We start from the raw sequence: 17451 nt of genomic DNA, 5'->3' as shown, positions 1-17451 counted from the left end.
TCCGTCTGTTTGTTTATTTGTTGTTTGTATGTTTGTTTGTTAGTGCTGGACGTGTGTGAAAAATAATTGTCATGTACTGGCCTGGCAGTTGGCCGATACCGTCATAAAGGAAAATAACTAATTCACCTTCTGATGGTACCGTCCCTTAATTAAATCAGTGAAGGAACAAGTATAAGTTTAGTTACAATTGACGTTTTAGGCCGGCAACATCAAACAGTTTTTAGAGATGACGTATTTAAAATTCATGCCGTACATGTCCGCCGTGCAGAACTTGATACCTTGGCATGCATTCTACAACACAAGACGACTATCAATAGATCACTGCAATAAGTTGAATATCTTTTATAAAGCGACATTCTAGTAGGGTAAAAACCAAGGACTAGCGATCTCTAACAGGTTAAGACTGGAGTGGTTAGTCCTCACTACAACGGCAACAACACAAACCAGAACATGAACAATAAAAATAATGGCAATAACAACAACAGTAATAATAACAACAACAATAACAACAGCAACAGTCTGAACAACGCCATCGTCCTGCACCACACACATGCTTTTACACCAAACCTTTCAGCCACAACAAAGATTTTGTCAGATTTTGCTGTAGTTAAACTGCTTTTTGCTGTCATTTAGCGAGCGGTGGCCACGGTCGACGAACAACTGTGGAATTGAAATAAACTTGAGCTGACTTAAAACATCAATTGTAACTAAACTTATACTTGTTCCTTCACTGCTTTAATTAAGGGACGATACCATCAGAAGGTGAATTAGTTATTTTCCTTTTTTGGCGGTATCGGCCAACTGCCGGACAAGTAAATGACAATTATTTTTCACACACGTCCAGCACTAACAAACAAACATACAAACAAACAAATAAACAAACAGAAGGACAAACACAGACTATTTGTTGATATATAGGTTCAACAGAACAGGATATTTATTTTTTTTTACAAATGTCCGTACATGAATCACATCAGCTGAAAAGTTATCATTTCCCATATTTGAACTTGAAACGCTCAGACAACGTGATCTTGGACATGTGAATAGTGGTTCTAAGCCACATGCAAGATTGACGTGATGTAAACCCACGCTACCGTGGTGAAGCGTGCTCTCTGGTGACTGCTCCTCTAAACCCTATTGGCAGCGCGTTGAGGTAGTACTTTTAATTATTAAACAACATCTGTTTTATTATTTCTCTCTCTCTCTCTCTCTCTCTCTCTCTCTCTCTCTCACACACACACTCACACACACACACACACACACACGTTAAATCGTTAGTGTTTCAATCCCCTTACATGTGGCTTAACGTAAATGTAGTGTTGTATATATTCTGCATATAAAATTTTCACATAACATAATCTTATTTAAACTAATCCGAAACTTCTTAGGAGCAGATAAGCCTGATCCAAGCGCTTATAATTAAACATTTCCAAGTAAAACATTTTTTATCCGCTGATTACAACAGGGCCAAGGATTTTAATTGACATCCACCTTCATATCAAAACATGGTCTCCATGGAAACTTCAAACACACACTAGTAATTAATACATTTTCAGTTTCAGCTTTTTCTGACATAAAAGCACCTTTGAACACTTTGTCTACCTAGATTGCATTTTTAATTTTGCCCAAAGCGGATCTTTTCCCGGCTACAAGGGCGGTTCGTACGAACCCTCCGACCCCACCCCCTTCCCTGCTAGGGGCCTGGGTTAAATGGAATGCCATAAACAACATTCTTAAATTTTGTTACCAGTCGCTTCCCTGGTTGGAGGGTCGCCTGACGTAGTGTTTTACCCCAGGGGTCCGTGGTCTTATCCCAGGGATCCGTGATTTTACCCCAGGGGTCCGTGGTCTTATCCCAGGGATCCATGGTTTTACCCCAGGGGTCCGTGGTCTTACCCTAGGGATCCGTGGTTTTACCCAAGGGGTCCGTGCTCTTATCCCAGGGATCCATGGTTTTACCCCAGGGTTCCGTGGTCTTACCCTAGGGATTCGCTTCACCCCAATTCTTGAGGAGGTGACGGGTTGACGGACCCCAGAGGAACATCAACTGTAAAAAAAACTGTTACTATAGAAAAACATTCAAAAACCTCCGCCGAGGCCAATAATTATCTAATAATTTTAACCATTCATTAATTAATGACATGTAGAAATTACAGGAATTACAGGAGGCAATGTGCAGATTGAGATATTATTAACAGGTCGTCTGCCTAGGGAAGGCAATTGATTTGCTTTTTGTTGATCAAAACAGGATGACGGTAGCTTCCGTCTGAAATGATGTCATGGAGATCACTTACGAAAGAAGTCATTCACCAAGAAGTAAAACACGTGCTGTTGCATTACCAAATAGTACTATGGGTTACCTCAACCTGAAGCTCCAACGCTCACACGTGTTATTTAGTATACAGCGCACGTGTTGTGCTTTGCGCGCGCGCGCGTGTGTGCATGTGTATTTGTGCGAGTGAGTGAGTGTGTGTGTGCGTGCGTGCGTGTGTGTGTGTGTTTGTGTGACATATACTTTGATGTTGCAGAAGTAGTACCTACGTGAAAGCTAGTATAATCATTATATGGTATTGCTAGTGATACAATTAATATCCATTTTGCAGCATGGGGAATTTGGTTGTACAACAGTGAAGAAATTTGATAGCCTGTGTCTTATTATCACACAAACAAGTGGTACAAATGCTTATTTATACGTGTATTTCTCGCATTAGTGATGATAAGATTTTTAGCAGAACGAACCAGTGAATATCGTACATATGTTCATGACGGACAGGCATTTTTTAATAAGAGTAAAGACGCTAACCACACAAGACAGAACCAATATTAACCTCCTTGCAATCTAGTCAGGTGTAACTCCACGTGACAACGCGTGGTGTTTGTTCATGCTGTGAACCAGTGACAAAACGTGCTCCGTTTAAAACTTTGTCTTGCTCATTATTGTATTGCACAGGATATTTGACAACAACATGTGCGAGAGATATCTTTACTGCGCGGGAATATACATGGACTCCTCACCCATTAACACCCCATTGCAACCGCTAGTATACTAGAATACTGACTTGCGGGTTTCCGGGGTGCAATTAACTCTCAGGTGTCTGTTGCCAAGGGTAACGGCTCGCTATGTTTTCCTTGTATTTTCAACTTTATTTTATTTCATTGTGTATTTATCTAAAGACGTGGTCATATGACTCCATACTAATGCATTTATTGCCATGCATCTTGTTAATAGATATGTTGTTATTATGATTTTAAAACTAGTTACAACACCAGCCATCCACTGTAAGCAACGTACAAGAGCTGGCATGGTGCTTTCGAACCGCCAGCATGACTGAAAATTCCCGAATTAAAAAAAAATTAATATCTCTCATCATAGGAACCAGTGAATTTTGAAATAGTATTGTCTTGATATAAGGGTGCTTTCCCAGAGATTTAGATCGATCTAAAGATTAAGATTTAGATCGACCTAACTCCATGGGGGTTCACGCTAAATTGCAGTCAGTCGAGCGGGCACCATAGTTAATTACCCCCTTACAGCTTTTAGTAGGCGGGACAGACGTTTAAGCCGGCTAAGCTGACAGTAATCTAGTGGGACTCCCCACAGGGATAGATCGATCTAAAAATCTACGGAAATGGGGTGTAAGACTTTGCGGATGAATCCAGCCCATGAAAGCTTTACAGATAAACAAACATGTATCATTTAGAACGTTGGCCTTGCGGCACTGCAAAATGCGCGGCTGCTGAAACGTCGTTTGCCGTGATACCATGATATACGTTCTTGTATATTTGATGTCAAAAGGGGTGACAAATTCAAACCTATTGAAAATGAACTCTGCTCAAAACCCAACTGAGACAGACAAAACCCGAAATTTTTGTGACCGGAATGAAGTCTTGCCGGAATTCAGTTTGATTCTTGGCTTACATAGAAATGGGATAAGCGTACGAAATAAATAAAATAACAGACAGTATATGCTTACATCTTCATACATGTACAGAGTGGGCCGGGTGATAAGACCGTGCAGGCACTTTTTTCCTGTATTTATCTATGTTTTGTATATGTTGTTTAACCGTGCAATTTCGAATGGGATCCCCACCTGGTACGTCAACCAATAATTTCCTATTTTCGCCCTATTGTTATTACAACTCAGACACCAAACAACATTTCAGAATTTTGATATTCATGTATGACTTGTGAACGTTCGGGTTGTAAGTATTAGATGTCCATTGTTTAGGGTGTCGGAAAGCGATGTTTTTTTTTTTTTTTTTCGTATTTTCTAATTACATTGCACTTTTTTCGGAGTGCATTTGGTTTTAAGAAGTGAACAGGGTATTTTACCCACCCCCATCTCTCTTCTTGCGCTCATGACTGAATTTAATGTAAGAAAAAGTGGGGTTGCTACATCCTCCCTCCTAAACCTACTCCTCTACAATGTATATTTAACCATGTCACCGTCTTTCACACTAATCTTAATAACGTTTAGATGATTTCTTGAAAAGTAAGCAACGTGATGCGTTAATGCATGGTGATATTTATTAACAGTAGTACAATAATGTTGGAAGGCCCATTTATCCAACAGGATACTCGAGTATTACCTTTTATCAGCCATTTCTTTCAAATATTCCAGAAAAAGATTACCAGCTATTTCTTTCAAATGTTCCAGAAAAAGTTTTTCATCCATTTTTTTCAAATATTCCAGGAAGAGACTTGAAGATGCGCTAAATACTTCATCTGTCTGAAGTCGTTAATTTACCCACGCTCATCATATTTCCTTCTTTATGTTCTCCAATTTTGACAAAGGAAGAACAGACCCCCTGGCGGTATTGAATTTTAGGGGACTTAAGCGGCTTAGATGTCTGTCTTAGCATTGTGTTTATTGCACAAAAGAGATATTATAAGAGATGAAGAACAATGGCATATATATGATATATTGCGAATTTATGAACACATGATATACAGGAAATGTGGTACCATCATTCACTCACCCTTTCTCTAAAGATATCTGCGTTAAGAGTCCCATTTTAGGCGTCAAGTCGTGATCTCCTAGCACCTGATGTGGTACCTCTGATCCCAGGGTGCGCTAGTAGTAAGTCTGTTGCAAATAATAAAAAAAAATTGAAAAGCACCCTTGGCTATGTACACATGTAGGGGAGAGCGGGGTTGGTTGGAACACTTTTCACCTTTTTTGCGATATCTCAGCAGTCAAAGCTTTGGGGACAAAAATAAAAACACTGATATGAGATAATTATATGCTGCACTCATCTATGAAATAAAACATCAAGTAGGCCTTTTTATTTTAGCGCAATAAATGCTCAAATTTGTCTCTTAAAACGTTCCATCTCACCCCACCCGCGGGGTAAGTTGGAACAGTCGGTGGGGTGAGTTGGAACAAGAGGGCGAGTTGGAACGCTTGCATATAAATTCAAAGTATAATTCATTTTAAAAGTAGGTTTATCTATTTTAATTTCCCAATAAGTACGTGTTACCTTGCATTTGTATCTCCATAGTTTGTAAGCATTTGTTACTTTTACAATTTGCTTTCAAATAGTCTTTTCGATGTATAAACCATATCTAGTTACACTTCATTTCATAATGATAACAAAAGTGGTGTAGTTTAAGAGAAAAGAAATTGAATTCATATAACTCAACCTATGAACAACTTTACTTCTGACTCAGAATCGTTGGTCATCTTTAATTCTCTTTTTCTTGATTTTCTCTATCGACTAGAAATCTTTAACTGTTTTTTTATTTTTGTTGCGCTTGTCCTTTTTGATTTTGTTGGGCTTGGCCTTTTCTTTTTCGAGTAGCTCATTTTCAGGTGTGTCAGTTAGTACTGCACTGCATCGTTTTCTTCTTTTAATCTTTGGACTGCGACGGTGAGCCTTTGGAACCGGTCTAATTCTTGCTGGACTTGAGCTGTTTTGGGGTTTTCTTAAGTGCGCTTTAGTGTGCTGTAGCACCTCTTCCGGTGAGGGCAACTGAGATTTCAACTGAATCTTTGCCTAAGTTACGAGGTGAATGTTTGTTTTTTCTGGCGTATTTTGTACCCTCGTTCACTAAACATTAACAGCAACCCCCAATCCATTACACAAAGCATTTAAAACAATATCGGCAGAAACGGTGTTGTATAGTTTATCCATAACATAGGCTCCCAGCTAAAATATTTTCATTTTGCCGCGTAAAGCACAGTAATAATCGACATTTCCTTCCACATCTAAAAGCAATTTATCGCCAAAAAGCAACGTTGGACATGCAGACCCTTTCGACCAAACAGGTAGCAACTGCATTTAACAAGCAGTAACCATCCCCAATTGTATCTTCTACACGCATGCATGTACATTCTGGCATCTTGGAGATGTTCTATCAGCTAGATTCCGTCTCCAGTTGGAGTTGTACTGGGTTACTACGTTACTATTATCTTCAAAGTTGAAATTAAAACATTTAGAGATGTTTAAAAAATGAAAAACACCGTGCGGGATGGGTTGGAACACCCCTGACAATGTTCCAACTTGCCCCATGTCAAATGTTCCAACCAGCCCCCATGACGTCATGGCCTACTTATGACACTGTATTTCTTTAACACGTGGGAAGTGATTAAAAAAAAAAAACAGCTTTTTGAACATCAAGGTGGTCCTAAACGCTGTGCAGAATTTCAGTGATAGAATCCATATACTTTAGTTTACAGCACGATGAATGTCAAAAATATGAAAACTTACTTCGAGTAGCGAAAATAAGTTTTTTTCGCATAAAACTTTTACTGCATTTTCGAAACTTCCACAAGTTTACCGGATGAATGACCATGCCACGTGACATTTTTATGCTGAAGGAGCACATGATCGATCTTGTAGTTTAAGAAATAAAGCCAATGTTCCAACTTACCCGCGTTCCAACCCACCCCGCTCTCCCCTACTGCGGGTGGCAAAAGTATTGCACCATTTTGTTTTAAGGGGAACAACAGCTGGATGTGTTAGTTTTTCCAATTGTTATTTTATTGAAAACTGATTGCGTGAGTATCTTTATTTTAGGTTTACAGAACAGTGCATTGCCCTTGCATAACACATGCTATTATGTCAGAATTGATATTTTATAGGATAGCCACGTGATCTCAATATGGCTACCATCCTTCTAGGCAAAGATTGATAAATGTTCATTAATCTTCTGGGGGCCATGTTGGCCCAGGCTCTGAAGACATTTTGGATTAAGGCGTTTCTGATAAAGAGCGATCCTTTGCCACTTGATTTCCAATATCTTACAACAGGTTTTGAATGGGGTTTGCGTCTAGTGATTGGGCAGGCCAGTCCACCCTGTTGATACCATGCTGGTAAAGCCACTCTTGCGCTGTCATGGCCCTGTGTGGTGTAGCGTTATCATCTGGAAATATAAACGGATGGTTCCTGTCCCCAAAGACGCTTTCTACCGGTGGTAAAAGGTGCTGGTCAAGAAGTTCAGTATATCGCTTTAGATGCAAGTGTCCATTTATCAAGCTCACCAATACCATAGAAACCAATTCACCCCCCGAACCATTATTGAAGTGGATTGTCTTGTGAGAAAAGGCATATTATCTGGCAGATGGCAAGTGGATGATGTTCTCCATACCCACCCTTGTCCACCCACGCTGTTAACTGTGAATATGGACTCGTCAGAAAAAAACAAAATGGCGCCAATTCTGACCCACTGTCCAGGCAATGGTTCTTGAAGCCCATGTCACTTGCGTCTGTTTACCAAAGTGATGAGTGGCTTCCTCCAAGCAACCCTGCTCTAAAAACCTGAAGCATGGATTCTTCTTTGTACAGTTCTTTTGCTAACATCAACCTGCAAATTGCGCTACCACTGCAACGCTCATTCCCTGCACGGCTCAAACCTCCTAAGCCTTGACAGCGTAAAAAGGCACCTGTCGTCTCTGGCATTAGTCCTCGGCCACTTCGGTGAAACTTACGGGCATCACCAGTGCCCTCCAACCTTTGCAAACCCTATACACAGTCTGACGAGATACACCATATCTGGCAGCTGTCTGGATAACATTGATACCCTCCTCCCTCAGATAAACAATTTTATTTCTTTCTTCATTTGTGAGCTCCCGTACCTTCACCATGATGGCGACGTGACAGCTAGAAGGAACTTTGACCTTCAGAGGCACATTTTATAGTTCACATGGATGAAAATTCGTCACTGGTAAAGTGAACAATAAACCGAAAAACACGTTGAACTAACGTGCACACAGAGCACTATGTACCAAGGTGTTTCAATACTTTTGTAACCCCTCTGTACATTTACTAGTTACAACACGCACCGACCACTGTATGCAACATACAAGAGCGTAATTTTATCAAGGCGCAGCTTCAGGCGCTGAGTATCGCATAGCTCTGTCTACGTTATGTGATACAAGTCAAGACTCTGAAGCATGAACCATGGACAAAATTAACCTTCTACCTACCCTCTACCAGGGCGACAGATTGATTTTTCACAGATATTCACAGATATGTCTCTAGATAAATAGACAGTCATTTGGCCCTGGATTTTTACGTTTTTTCCTATATAATCTGCCACCCTGGTAGAGGGTAGACAAAATTCCGAAATTCGTTATAATGTCCAAGCCTGGACTAAGATTGACTTCAGATTCCCCGCTGAGTGAGTACACAGAACCCCGCAATTCTCCCTCTAAACTGCTGAGCCACCCTTGAAGGGGCGGGCGGGGGGGGGAGGGGGCGGGCAGTCACATCATCCTACACTGTTAACAAGCACCAATTTCCACAGGGCAAAAAAAGTGATTTCGTATAGTATATATTAGGGTGCCCTGGTATGTGTACTAACCTACCCCGCCCCCCCCCCCCCCCGCCCCCCCCCCCCCCCCCCCCCCCCCCCCCCGACACACACACTCACACACACACACACAGTCGCCCTGCAAATGATTTTGAAACACGCGCTCACTGGGATTGTAAAATGTATTAAGCAAATTTAGTCATTATTACATCTTACTCTTAGGGTTTCTTTCCCAGAAAAGGACTCACGTACTGAAATGTACATGTCGAGGCGCATTAACAGCATTTCGTGTGAAAACGAATTATTGTCAATATGCCAACGCGATAAGAAAAGAAGCATTAGAGACTAAATGAACAGAATCAGAGACAGTCATTTAGTAGTGCGGAGATAATATGATGAAGGATAATCCATCTGAATTTCACAGTATTATGTGAAATGAAACTGCAGATAGAAGCATTTTACTATTGTCACCACAGAAAATGTCACCACAGAACAACATGTTATACTATTACATTTTTGTACAGTATGTGTTAATTTTTTTGACAGACGCAATTTTCACCCTCATATTGTAAGAAGGCTGCTGCTCAACTGAAAATGGCACAGTTACTCGCACGGTGCCTTGATAAAATGTTTTGGCTAAAGATATTTAGATGCTTTATTTAATCACAGTTGAACTACTGTGTATTACATGTAGCTTTGCACTTACGTGGTGCTGCATATGGTGCAAAGATAGATCGCATCCAGTACAGAAGTTACTATATTTTAAAACATGTACATCATGCGTCACTAGAGAGAGCCGGTGAAACGTGACATAGAGTCCCCTATGTAATGATAGAGATTCCGCTTCCCATTCATTCGTACAGGTAAGTCTCTCCCCAGATTTTGACCCACTTAATTAGGTCAAACTAACCCTAACCATTCTAATTAAATGGAGGGCGGACTTTCTGTTACACAGACCCTCAGTTTCGATACATCGGTTTTCCTACTCTGTAGCGTTTTTTTTAGGAAAAGATCTATAACAATTGAAGTTTTAAAACTGTTAACATCCATCCCCGCTATTTATGTTGGACATGTTTATTTGTGTTCTGTAATCTCTGTATTTTTGAAGCCAATAAAGATGCTTTTGCTAGATCTTCAAAACAATCAAGCTGGAATTCATTCTCACTTTAATTATGAGATCAAAACCATAATCGTATTCATATGCTCAATATGTTTTAAATCATTATTGCACTTTTTCAGATATTCAGGTAATATGAAAATACGGTATTGTCAATTCTCCTTAATCCACCCTGTGAAAAAAAGTCTCAAAGTAATAGCAGAATTTGTAAATACTGCTGTTAAAATACATAGTTCACCTACAATTTAGTACATCACAGCCACTAATTGTTGACAATGCTGTGAACAGCTTAATTAATTTTATAGCATAACACGCAAACACGTATAATTTAGCATACTACATATGTAACATATATAAATGTAGATCCTTATATATTGTGTAAATAATGTAGTCTAGAGAGCCTGCAAATGTATTCATACCATTTAGTGCTCAATAAACTTATTATTATTATAAAATAACTCAGATAGCGAGACAATTTCACCAAATTATGAAATTATGACATAATATGCGTAAAGCTTGGTGCGTCCTAGGTCTGAGTTCAGAAATGTAATTAAGCCATAAAACGTCCGCTTTGGTAAAGATTTGGGAAATAATTACTCAATCAGTGTTACCAGATACAGATGAGTAATAGCTTTAAGCAGATTGTCTGTAATGTGTGTTTCAAGACACAAGTTTAGCTGTTTGAAATGGCATCGCATTATAACTTGTCGTCAGGGTCTGTCATTAGACCCGTCAAAGTTTGCCGGCAATGAGTTATCAGTTTTCCTATTCTATGAAATTTCCAAAATTTAATAATTAGGATGTTCTAGAGTGTTATGTGCCATGAATGTATTTTGTTTTGTTATAGCTGAAGAAAACAACTGTGTCTTCAGGATGGATATTTAAGTATTCAATTTACAAGTCAACTTATGAAGCCAGTTTAATTTGCATCAAACTGTATCTAGAAACCTTTCAGTATCTCAGTCTTCTGTGTTGTTATGCACAAGGTTATTTTTATGCAAAAGGTTATTTGGCCGGACCCACAAGAGCCCTCAAGGTCGTTGCTGTGACCAGGGAATTATATCTTCGGCTTTCCGTTACCATGGCTGATGAGGGCTTTGGGTTATTATTATTATTTATTATTATTCTTTATTTTCATTTATTATTATTATTATTATTGCAGCTGCGCACGCAAACGACAGCCTTGTGCCTTACCCACCCGCCCACTTAATATACGTTTTAACTTTTATAGTACTAATAAAATGCAATATTCAGAAATGATATCTAGTAAACTTACTGCATTGAAGACTCTAGCATTCGAACCCGCGTGCAAGGGTATGTTTAAGGCAGTAGAATTACCACGGAGCCGCAGAAGCTTCGTTGGTAGAACTTAGATCAATTGGAAACTTTCTACCTTGTCCCGCAGAGGGCCAGTTTGGTTATACATTTAAACCACGGCTAGCACGTAGAACAAAAGACTCAGCCGTGCTGTATTTGACATACAAGCACGTCATGTACGAGTGCGTTCCACGGTCTGTTGCACTACTAGTGTTGTAGCCAATCATAGGCCGTGGTTTAAGCCAGATACAACACTCGTCGCCGAGCTGTACGTGAAAATTACTCGTGTATTGTCTCGCCTGCGGCTCGCCAATACACTCGTAATATTTCACGTACAGCTCGGCGACTCGTATTGTATCTATCACGTATACATACCACCGGGCTGATATCAAAACAAAAGGATTGCAGGGACCGATACAATGAATGAGACGGAGTGACTGCCACGTGCGAAAGGTGGGCAGGAAATCAGCCAACTACTCACAGAAAACCACTGACCCATGTCCCTGTCAATACACACGCAACCAAAAACCATTCACGCCAATGAAAATGATTGGACGGTGACCGCAATTAGGCAGTAAACGCGGGGAAAGTCCATTCTTTGATATCACCCCATGCGCGGTGATATCAGCGTGTTCTATTCAAAGTTAGGGGGTTTGGGTGGGGAACACGCACGGTTTCCTTTTGTATGTATGACAAATAATGCACTGTTACCCCCTCTCCCGATATCCACGATAGCATGCCGAGCGCCAGACAGCGAGGCATGCTATCGTGGATATCGGGAGAGGGGGGTAACAGTGCATTATTTACTACTTACAACTGCAATTACAATCGATAGCCTGGTGCCGTACAGATGTATTTCCGCAACAACCGTCCCCCCCTCCCCCCCCTCCCCCTCCCCCCCCTCCCCTCGAAGCTCGTCTTATCATCAACGTTGAAGTACGCGATGTTCACGAGGCCTTGTTTTAAAAGACGGCACGGAACGTTCTGTGACTTCGTTTTGTGCTGAGATTTACTTTGGGTTATCTATGACGTTAAACAACACAGTTGGATCAAAGACGGTCCACACCGGGTCGCTTTTGGTTTAAGCAAGACCGTTTAAGAAGAGGGAATCATTTCAAAAAGTTCAAACGTGTTTAAAGCAATTGTAACGATGCGGATTTTGAGAAAACCATATTTGACAAATAACATTTTTGTCTGCTGAACGCGATATACAGGTCGTAAGACAGATCCAGGTTTTCTAGGGGGGTCAGTGTTTTTTACGACTGAGGGGCTTCAGATTCGAAGCCGCCCCTCGCCCCCCTTGTGGTGGGGTTTGGGCCTCGATAAAAGGACCCAAATTATTTTGGTGTTTTGAAGGTCAACAGGTGCCATTTGGAACGGTTAAGAACTATAAATCAGCCCGTTAAAACTCTAATTTCAAGATGGGAACATTAGTGTGATTTTTTCAGAAACCGAAGGGGGGGGGGGGGTCCGGGAAAGAGAAAAAAAAATTATCTAACTTTTTCATAAGTAAATGTTGAAAAATACAACGATCTGACTCGTTCTGCTGTAATTATAAGTTAAATTTCCTGACCTAATTGTAGATAAATTAGTTCTTATCAACACCAGTAGATGACTATAAACGGAACATTCCTAAATAAACAATTCCACATTAAAAACAACAACTGCTAGCACCCATTTTGTTACTGTTAGTGCGACTGACGCCAGAATATGAGGAATGGGGGGGGGGGGGGGGGGTCGCAGCTGACTTATACTATTATGCTCCATCCTTAGGTAAAGATAAATGATATCCCTTTCCTTTGAAACACAAATAGGCTATTTTAACTGTAAAATTTAAGGCGATGTCGATTCCATGTTCTTGAGCGTTGTTTCCATATAAAAATAATAATAATAATAATAATAATAATAATAATAATAATAATAACTGTGCTTGCGTTACATTGTACTATACTTGCGAAGTTAGATGGCCTTTGGGAATTGTTAGTTGATAAAATGTATCACTGCGTGAAAAATGAAACCTGACAACCAAATGGCATTAATTTCATTACTGCACTGGTATATTTGCTATTATGATCATTATCAACCAACTCTAACCGTACGTATATCAAAGTTGACCTGATGCTTGCAGTTTTATTAAATTTAATAATTTTATGATGTGTTATTTTATTTACTGTTATTCTATCGGGTCCAAAGTAATCAAGATGCTGAATTAAAATGAATTTGCACATCTAGTCAAACTAAGTCAGTAAGAACATGGTATTCGCTTTATCGTCTCATTGTGTGGATGAGTAAAGTCATGTCTCAACTAACACATTCCCTAATGACCAGAGGACAAGGTATTGCATCAGAAAATTTAATAAAAAAACACTAACGATTCAGCCAAGCAGATCCTCTGACAGCAGAGTGGCGCAGTGGAAGCGTGCGGGGCCCATAACCCCGAGGTCCTAGGATCGAAACCTAGCTCTGCTAGTGCAGTTAAACGTTTTGGTCCGCGTTGTATACTAAAAATATTTTCAAAATCAGGCTGTCCTGGTGCAGTTTTTATACACTTGGCAATATGCCCGGTTGGACCAACGGGGCGTAAATTTGCGCAGTTAATACTGTCGTAAACCACGTCGCCTGGCGTCCGTGCGCCAGGTAAACCCTCTCTGTTTACGCCTACGCCTATGTCTATGTACATGTTATAATGTATTAAATTCTTGATGTGCACAGGTATGAAATGTTTATTTATTTTGTTTTCCTTTTATTTCTTCAGTTGATGTCAAAGACACAAAGACTGTGTCAGAAGATGTGAAGGAGAGAGGTAGGACAGCAGGGTCTATAGAATAAGTAGCTACCGGGTATTTATTTCACATATGGAATGTGACTGTGCGTACACACACACACACACACACACACACACACACACACACACAGGTACTTGTACACGTTGCACAAGCACATTCTGATCTTTGGCAGACCTAAGTAGATACTTTATTTTCAAGAATATTAATGTTTTGCTGTGTAAACCGTGAACATATTTTTTTCTAAAATTTAATTCTGTTCTTTCAGTTGATACCAAAGACAAGAACAATATAACAGTTGTAAAGACTCTGAATTGAGGAGCTAGGTAAGACAGGGATCTCAGTAAAATAATAATGTCTTTTAACATACTTATGAAACATGTTTTCACATGCACATATGTAACTATGTGTAAATATGAACTCGTCACTCGTCTTGTCTTGTGACTTGATGTAGCTCTGACGCCCTCTAATTGTTCCTTTGTCTGTTCTTTTGTCTATGTCCCTTTGTTCTGTCTTCCCGCGTCTTTGCCACGTGACTTCACATTATAAAAGGCATTGACGCGGTATTTTCTAATAGTGCTGAAGTTGCTGTTCATCTGTCTGTTTCTATGTGGTAAGTTGGATGTCGTCTACTTAATTCTAGTTATATTTTATCTTGTCTTTTGCGTATCCAACTTCACTATACTATACTGTATTACATCGTTTTCTAATCTTTAGTTTTCAGACCAAGACGTATATCCAGCACTCTTTATAAACGCCCTTGAATAAGATCAGGGTAAGCCGTTATAGCTTTTATAAACCGTAATTATCTATATCAAATTTATTATTTCCTTATCATAGAGGTAAACTTTAGAATTATAAGTTATTTGTTGTATGTCATTTTATTTAATTATATCTCACCTTTATTACAGGGTGAAAATTTTAGTTGTAGCAATAAAATTTTACACAACCAGAGAGTCCGTCTGTTACAAATGGTGCCGCGAGCCGGGACCCCTACATGTCAATCGACTGCAAACGACTACGATTAGTCCACTGTACGTCTACCTGTTATAACAAGGCTAGGCGGTTTGGCCGATGAATCGGGGTCTCATTATCAACGTCACTGACTCGGTGTGAGTAGTGGACATCGGACATCTCTATGTGTGTAATTGTGAACACTAAGTGGTGGATCGTGTAAACCGTCTTCGGACCATATTGACCGACACCGTTGTGTTTGTATGACCTATACCTGGACTGTGCATATAAACTGTCACTGGCCTATCTGGATTGTCTCAGGACATCGTTCACGGAGGACTGTGCCTGCATACTTCCCCTCGGTTGTGAATGCCGAGTTACTTACCTTAGATGATCATTCAGGACGATTCTTTTTAGACTGTGTTGTGAGCCACTCTAATAGGAACATTTTCTGTGACATTTATACATGGTTTGGTAGCTTGGAGACTACGAATTTCGTTCGTCACGAATATCTCAGGATCGTCACATTATTGTGAAGACTGTAAGTTATTTTGACGTAACTGAGTGTGACTCTACATGTTTTAGACATTCATTTCATTAAACGCATTTATTTTCATTGATAGTTTGATATATATTTTTTTCGTACTATACACAGGCATTGATTCAAATAAACCTCAGATTTGTTTAAAAGATTTTTTTTTTGCTCGAAGGTAACCATTACTCCAGCTTTGGTTGATACCAAAGAACAAGAAGTTTTACCTGTTCAGGTGAGTAACCTTAACACATATCCAGTTGTCATAGCACCTAAAAGTGTAATTTGTCAGATACAGGCATGCCAGGAGTTGGACGGTGAAGAAGAGGATCATGGTGGTTCAAACAATGACAACATGGAATATTTGTCTCAGATAGATCTGAACAAAGATTTATCTGATGAGAAATTCAGGAAGGTGAGTGATTTTATCCAAGGTTATTCAGATATATTTTCTCAAAGTGATGAGGATGTAGGTTTCACCAGTTTGGTTAAACACAGGATAGTCTTGTCAAATCATGAGCCTTTTAAGCAGAGACATAGGAGGATTCCACCCTCTATGTACCAAGAGGTAAGAAATCACATCAGACAACTTCTTAACTCAGGTGTAATAAGAAAAAGCCAAAGTCCTTGGGCTTCAAATATTGTACTTGTAAAGAAGAAAGATGGTAGTCTGAGATTGTGTGTTGACTATAGACAGCTGAATCAACGTACTGTGAAGGATGCCTTTGCATTACCACGGACTGAAGAACTCCTTGATGATATTGGAGGTAAGCTGTTTTATAGCGTTTTAGATATGAAGAGTGGTTACCATCAAGTCCCCATTGAAGAAGCACATAAACAGTACACTGCATTTACTGTTGGACCATTGGGTTTGTATGAATATAACAAACTTCCTTTTGGGCTATGCAATGCTCCAGCAACATATCAGCGTATGATGGAGGAGACGCTGGATGGTATCCATGACTCAGGTGAGAGGTTTTGTCACATTTATTTGGATGATGTGATTGTAGCGTCAAAATCTTTCTCAGAACATTTGGATCATCTCAGCTTGGTCTTTGAGCGCTTTAGACAAGCAGGTCTTAAGCTATCTCCAAAGAAATGCAAACTTTTCCAAGAAAAGGTATGTTTTATTGGTTACATTGTATCTTCAAGAGGCATTGAAGCTGACCCAGCAAAGATTGAAAAGGTAAAGAACTGGCCTGTCCCGAAAACTGCAGATGAATTGAGAATATTCTTGGGTTTCACGGGCTACTACCGTAAGTTTGTAAAGGACTATTCAAAAATTGCTAGACCATTATACAACTTACTTACTGACCCGGTAGACGCCAAAACTGTAAAGAAAAGAAAAGGTAAAAAGTCGCCTAAGCAGAATGCATTTTGGCAATGGAAAAATGATGAGCAGCTAGCTTTTGATACGTTGAAAGGTATTTTGTCATCACCACCTGTGTTAGCTTACCCAGATTTTAGCAAGCCATTTATTTTACACACCGATGCATGCCAGACTGGTCTAGGAGCTGTGTTATACCAGGAAAATGAAGGTAAGGAACGAGTCATTAGTTTTGCTTCTAGAGGCCTCACGAAAGGTGAAAGAAACTACCCTGTTCACAAATTAGAGTTTTTAGCATTGAAATGGGCTGTTACTAAAAAGTTTCATGATTATCTTTATGGTAACAAATTTGTAGTCTACACAGACAACAATCCATTAACATATGTTCTTACAACTGCAAAACTGGATGCTACAGGACACCGCTGGATTGCTGCCTTGAGTAATTATGACTTCACTATTCGGTATCGTGCTGGAAAGGCTAATGCCGATGCCGACGGACTTTCAAGAAAACCTCAAAACAGTGAAGGTGAGTATGACGAAATTTCTAAAGATGCCATAAGATCTATTTGCCAGAAAACCGACACTGGTTATTTAGAAAGCATCTGTATGTCAGCACAGATTGTAGATGAGCAAGTATTAGACTCTAGTGACTTCACTCCAGTGGAT

At 39.8% G+C, this 17451-nt stretch overlaps 1 long non-coding RNA gene and 1 other non-coding gene across 3 annotated transcripts; both read left to right on the top strand.

The window, feature by feature from the left end:
• Positions 1–13573: 13573 nt before the first annotated feature.
• Positions 13574–15620, top strand: LOC147760156 (uncharacterized). 2 transcript variants are annotated; one of them, XR_015330852.1, is made up of 5 exons: positions 13574–13826; positions 13945–13992; positions 14241–14298; positions 14690–14747; positions 14884–15620. It is a non-coding gene; the product is annotated as an uncharacterized LOC147760156 (long non-coding RNA). The 2 variants fall into 2 exon arrangements; XR_015330851.1 differs by having other exon boundaries at positions 13574–13992.
• On the top strand, positions 13587–13658 carry Trnam-cau (transfer RNA methionine (anticodon CAU)). Its single transcript has one exon. It is a non-coding gene; the product is annotated as a tRNA-Met (tRNA).
• Positions 15621–17451: the final 1831 nt, after the last annotated feature.

This window comes from Lingula anatina, chromosome 8, assembly GCF_051362555.1.
Source record: "Lingula anatina isolate TDL-2025a chromosome 8, LinAna3.0, whole genome shotgun sequence".
Classification (NCBI taxonomy): domain Eukaryota; kingdom Metazoa; phylum Brachiopoda; class Lingulata; order Lingulida; family Lingulidae; genus Lingula; species Lingula anatina.
Note: the sequence above shows the minus strand (reverse complement) of the source record. Positions and strands in the feature narration are given on the sequence as shown.